The following is a 6,547-nucleotide window of genomic DNA, read 5'->3' as shown; positions in this document are numbered from 1 at the left end:
GTTATCAAAAAATAGAAAACTATTTTCAAAACACTAAACCAAGCGGACTCAAATTGTTAGTACAAACTTAAGCAAGGGTCTGTAACTATTTGTATGAGTGATTTTTATAAATTTGGATATACGAGTCTAGTATATGGGCTTAGAAATCGGTGTTTAAAAATGCTAGATGGTATGAATAATGGACAATTAATACTCCACTACAAGAAAAATGGCTTTTAATAAGGGGTGAAAAACAGTTCTACAAAGGGCAAGAAAAATGGCTTTTAATAAGGGGTGAAAAATAGTTCTACAAAGGGCATGCCCTTTGTGGTATCCCCGTAATTGTTGACTCAGGGTCTTCAACGACGGTTCCAGCACGTTGTGGAAAGTGAACTTTCGACAGCGGCTTAAACCATTGTAGAAGTTCATACTACGACGAGGGGCAATGGCCGTTGTAGAAAGCTGATTTTTCTACAACGGGTACTTATACCCGTTGTAGAAGGTGTAATTTTATAAGACGGACATAACCCCTCTTAGAAATGTAACTTTCCACAATGATTTTTGCCTGTTCTGCAAGGAACTTTGCCCCATGTGAAAAGTGATTTTTTTTTCCACCCAAAAAAAATTGTATGCCTGTTTTTCATGAGATCTAACACAAAACTATGTGCCTGTTTTTCCATGAATATTACACGACCAAAACTCCATGCAAAGCCATATACTTTCACACCAAGCCGCCCTGTGCAAATCAACAACATCAACATATTTGATGCATGCAAAAAAATAGCCCAAGCCATACAAAAAATAAAAAAGGGCAAATCCCACCAATCACAAACAAATAAATTTTAATAAGTCTTATATTCATTAAGGTTTTCAATGTACAATTCCATCATTGTTGACACACACACACACACACAATTGCCCACAAAAATCAAAATATTAAGGCAATTGCTCACTTTTCTAGGCAACCCAATTGGTCAGTATTACACTACTTGTGTTTTTCTTATCTTGATATCCTTATTGTAGTGTCTGTCATCATATTCTAATACCTTAAGAAGCACACCCAGCTATCCCAAAAGAAGATGATAATCGATTTTGAACCTGTAAATAAAGAAAATAAAATTTGGTACAATTAATTTGTTAGATAGAGACAACTAAGGAATGGAAGTAAGTACACAAATAATGGCCTAAACTGATTAAAAAAAAATGATCAATAATTTATACATGTAGGTGGGGACCAAATGGAATCAAAACATATGGGTGCTACCAAGTAAAATAGAAGAAATCAAAACTTTGATTAATTCAATTTGGAATTCGAAAGTCGAACAATTCTGGCTGATTTATATGTGTGGGAGCTGACATTACCAATGTCATTAATATATTTAACGTCATGATGAAATTAACCTTTACTTATTTAAAATTGTGCAAACTGTCAGAAACTAAATCCCTATCATTACTTTTAGTTGAAGTAATAAATCTACCAAGAAGTTTGATGGATTCAGTAAACGAGCTAATAACTTATAATAATAGTTAGGGAAGTCGGAAACCAATGCAACACCATGCACTACAACAAAATATACCTATAATGACAAAGTATCTTACTCTTTGTATGGTTCGACCAGACATAATTTGGACAATGTCCCCATGCTTCATAGAGGAAAGTAAAATAAGGGGTTGCAATAGATGCAAAACATCACAAAGACACAAAAGATTTTCCCAGCATTCCTATTTTTCCTATTTGCTATATGAACAAATTCACAAATTCACAGCTTAATCAACAAATGCCTTCAAATGGTATACAATAACTTACAAATATCAAAGGCAGAATCAAAACATACAATGTAGCAACTCAAATATTATATGATATGGAATTCATCATTCTAATTCTGAGCAATAGAAAAAAAATGGAAATAAAAAATGATAACTACGATTTGAAAGGCCAAAAATATATAATTGACTTTAACATGAAGATGCAATTTTACATGATAAAAGAAGGCAAAGGAAGAAAATAGCAGTGGTACTCAATTGTTTTACCACTGAAACAAACAGCGACCATTAATTACTTCTCTTAATACCCAACAAAAAAAGGGAGAAATAATTCTAATGGACTATTGTAAGATTCTTATTCTATGATCTAATAGTACTAACTGCTAATACAAGGCCATATGTACAGTACTCAATTCTAATTTAACAGTTTGATGTTATTAAACAATAGTACAAATTAGTGGTCCAAAATTATTTGAGATTCTAAACATAAATCTTACAGCATTCCGCAGTAATATTTCCCAATCCTATAATAAGAATTTTAATTGAATTCTAATTTAACAGTTTGATTTATTCTCATGTGTTTTCAAACTAGTGTTAGCATTGTTAAGTTATACCCATCTTGTGATTGTGCAGGGGAAGCGGTTGGAGTTTCAGTTTCTGCGTTTTTGAAGGATACTACAGTGTATGAAGTAGAATATTGTGCATACTCACACTTGAAAAGATCCATCTCCTTTGGCGAAAACCGATCATTTACTGCTGGGGATTTTGAGGTGTTTACAAGCAACGGTAAAATTGGTATACTGGCTTGGGAAAGTAAAAACAAAGAAAGTGATTAAGCTGAAAAGTTGTATTGCTCATGCCCCCACTGTTTGATTACTAAGAAATTGAAAGAAGGAAAAGCAAATGATATATTGATTGTCAAGTTCGTTTCCCAGGTTGGCAGAATTGGAGTTTTATTTTGAAAATTTTGCTATATGGTTGATTGTTTAATTACAATTCATAGAAAGACAATTTATTTTTTCGTTACAGTGATTAATAACATTATGTAGATTACCACTGTCACAAAGGGTTTTATTTTGGAATTCAAAAGCCAATTTTATATTTGGCTTAATTTAGTCGTTCACATTTGGACCAAATTTGAAAACTGAATTTTTTAAAACTTGGGCCAGCTTTGAGCTTTTAAGTTTCAGATTTCTTGGTCATGTTTCACCAGATTTTAACTGAGCTATTAATTTTTTCTTTCTTTCTTTCTGATTTTATGGTTGGATTAGTGGAGTTAAAATAGGTTTCATCCCTACAAATTTTCAAGAAACTCTGTTTCAACAACCAGATTTTCTGATTTTGACGACGTGCCTGGTTCAAGAGATTGAGCAGGGAGATAGGAAGAAAATAGAGCTTCAACCGGGAGCGAGAAAACTAAAAATTGGACGGGGCTAGCTTTTGCAGAAGAATAAGAAGTTGCTGCCCTTTATATTGTTATTATTATTATTTTTGCTTCTGCTCTTCTCCTATTTACTCCAGATTTTGGTTAAAATAACAACACTAGTCTTTAAAGTTGCTGCTCAAAGTTTTTGGTTGTTGGTCTTCTCCTATTTACTGGAATTTTTTTTCCATTGTTTGAGTTGTAATCTTGCAATGTTGTAGAAGATTTTAAGTCATTTTTCTTGTAGTACAGTGGTAGAAGTCTTTTTCGCCCCTTGTTTAACAAGTTTTGAATTAAACATATTAGACTGACTACAGTGAACCATAAACAAATTAGAAATTAATTATCTTAGACTTACCCAAAGCCATGGTGAGAAGCCTATAAACAATTTGCGAACTGCTAGCCCAAATTTGAATATTTGGAGCTGATGAATCCCTTCTCGAGCCTCCAAAAAGATACAATATAAATAAGACTAACTATTTAATGGGGAATAAGTTGAATAAAAATTTACCAGTTTGGCATGCCGACGAGGAAGGGAAGGAAACATTTTTGTGATGGGGTTCCCAACTCGACCTTCTTTTCATCCCAAGCCTTCACATAACCATTAATTTCTCAGAAATATTAGGAGAGGTTGCCAGAGAAGATGTCATGGAAACTGAAGAAGCAAAAATGAAACAAAAAAATGACATGATTACTCTTTTCCACTACTATACAACCTAGAATAGAATCAATCATATATTCATATTGAATAAAGATTTAAATCTCCATTCCACCACTCATTTTATATCCATCTAATGTTATCCAACACCATCATTACATGACTTATCAAATAAAAAAGAGAGAGAAAAAAACAGAGGAACCAAGATGGTAAAAAAAAAAAAAAAAAAAAAAAAAAAAAAAAAAAAAAAGCAACAAAAAATAATGGACGAGCAGAGATCTCAAAGGAACAAAGTCATATAATGTACTCACATAAACAAACCTGAAGAACAAAAAAAAAACCTAGATTGATTATGTTAATAGATCTACAAATATAGAAACATGAGTTGTATGGAGAAATCAGATCAAAAGGTTCGAAAAAAGAAAAATAAATGATCTTTGCTTATATTCAGAAAATATTCAAGAATCATTGGCATATATGGTCTATTTTGATATCAGCAATGCTTTAAAGAAAAAAAGATGTAGGTTAAGTTCTAAATAGAGACACTTTTCACTATTATTTCTTGCCCAATTAGAAAAGCATTGATTGTAGAGGTAAAATAATGCAAAGCAACGCAATTGTAAAACTAGAGACTAGGGGGTAAAACTATGATCAAAACTCTTCCGGTATGAAAAACTACAAAGACAGGAAAGCAAAACTAGAAACTAGGGGTAAGACTTGAAAAAAATTCACCAACAAAGAATTCCTACAGAAAAACTGGAACATTCCTAGGTCACGTAATAGAATTTGCAAAAACCAGTAATTAGATCCTCATGCGCTAATGAATCAAAGTGATGATTTTTGCGATGATGAGGAGTTCCAACAGAAGTTGCAGTAGCTGAATTTGCCATCAAATCACTTAAAGAATCAAGCATCCGAGATAAAAAAAAAAAAAAAATGCAAGCGAGGGCTCAGGTACCTCTTTGAGCAAGACCAAGAGTAAAACAGAAGATAAAACAACTAGCATGCAAAAAATCTCCAACTCTTTCTGGTCCAAGAAGCCCAAAAAGCTTATTCCATCTACCAAATATCATTCACCAACTAATTTTATCATGCAAACTTTAATCAGTGAGGAAACTTAATTTTGTGACTTTATAACCTTGCTTTCAGATACCTCACAAGATCATTGTCATGGCATTTTTTCATTGTATCATTTGTACAAACACATGCAATACAAAAATAACTTTAAATCAGTAGGCTTCTTCAAGGGGGAAAAAGTAGAAGAAAACCTAAATGACAACAATATAAAGTGGCTTTTGAATTCAAACAATCAAAGGAATTTAAGATTCTGAGATAAATAAAATCAATTTTTGATTCACAAAAGGAACTCCAACATATACTCACACATATCTGTCAGGGTTTAAGCTTTTCTGATTTTGTTTCAGAATTTACAAATGAAATTTCAGCCAAAGAAATTAAAATAAAATACACTTACATGAGCGGATGTGATTAGGGATTCCAACACTCAAATGGCACGATAAATCAACCACCATCAGTCTTGTAGTGTATATGTGACACTGTATACACGCCAATAATCAAACACACACACACACATATATAGATTTACATATATAGAAACACATATAACACTACAATTGGATTATATCAGTAATCCTATTAGTCACCTTTCTTAGGTGTACTAGAGACATTAATGGAGCTTTAATCAATGATAGACCAACAAAGCTTCAATTTGTAATGAGTGAGCGAATTTGGCTGCTGAGAGGATCAAGAGGGAGAGAGTGTGTTTGAGATGATAGACCATTAATGGTGGGTCCCACACATTTTATTTTATATTTTCTTTTTCTTTTGTTTTTATTTTACACCACATATATATATACATACGTTAAATAATTTTTATCATCTTATAATTACTAGTAGTGGAGGAGGTATTAGTAAGAATGTAGTATGGATTTAATCACGTACATTAGGATTATGTTAAAAAAAAATACCTTACGGTTATTTGTTTGACGGTTTTAGTTTAGAAAAGTTCTTAATAAAGTGAACTCACAGTTTTGGTTATTTTATTTTGTTTTATGATGGCTTGTGTGTGAGTTATACACATATGGTTTTATTAAGCTGTATTAGAATGTGTATATTGGGCTCATAAATGTCTATCACTGTGGAGTGATTGGTTTTGCTCAGGCAAATAGATAATTGTTTGTGGTACATTATGTTGAGATAGGAAGATTACCAAGGAGTTTATAAACGAACTTATGTAAGTCGATATGGTAGGTTTGTTTGGAAGGAGGAATTCCCAGGATAGAACAATAATCTAAAATGGGACGATTGCGAAGTATTTCATTTTACCTTATGTGTGTTGCTTTACAGAGTATTCGAAAATGGAGGATTTTCATGGATTGGTTGGTGACATACATATGCAATAGACCTCAAGATATTTCTATATTGTTGGGCAATATTACCATTTTTCATGAGAATGATGTGCCCGTGACACTAGATATTGGTAGACTCGAATTTCAAGCCAATCTTTTGTTATGGACATGCACACTTATGACGGGATACTTGGGATGGATTGGTTATTACTACCATGCTCAAGTTATTTGTTTTTAGATGGGTCTATTGTGTTTGCCATACCTAGTCCAGATGTTTACGTCGTTACTATGCCACGATTTAACAGGGACATTAGCACCTATTTGTTTCGGATAGAGTAGGAAACAGAGGAGGGG

At 32.8% G+C, this 6,547-nt stretch overlaps 1 long non-coding RNA gene across 2 annotated transcripts; it reads right to left on the bottom strand.

The window, feature by feature from the left end:
* Positions 1-734: 734 nt before the first annotated feature.
* Positions 735-5,804, bottom strand: LOC132303405 (uncharacterized). Of its 2 annotated transcripts, XR_009481199.1 has the most exons (4): positions 5,489-5,804; positions 5,299-5,380; positions 3,678-3,821; positions 735-1,077 (listed from the first exon to the last, which is right to left on the bottom strand). It is a non-coding gene; the product is annotated as an uncharacterized LOC132303405 (long non-coding RNA). The 2 variants fall into 2 exon arrangements; XR_009481198.1 differs by having other exon boundaries at positions 737-1,077; positions 5,299-5,765.
* Between the last annotated feature and the right edge of the window lie 743 nt (positions 5,805-6,547).

This window comes from Cornus florida, unplaced genomic scaffold (assembly GCF_030987335.1).
Source record: "Cornus florida cultivar Cherokee Brave unplaced genomic scaffold, ASM3098733v1 CherokeeBrave_3.0.0_Hap2_Chr04, whole genome shotgun sequence".
Taxonomy (NCBI): domain Eukaryota; kingdom Viridiplantae; phylum Streptophyta; class Magnoliopsida; order Cornales; family Cornaceae; genus Cornus; species Cornus florida.
Note: the sequence above shows the minus strand (reverse complement) of the source record. Positions and strands in the feature narration are given on the sequence as shown.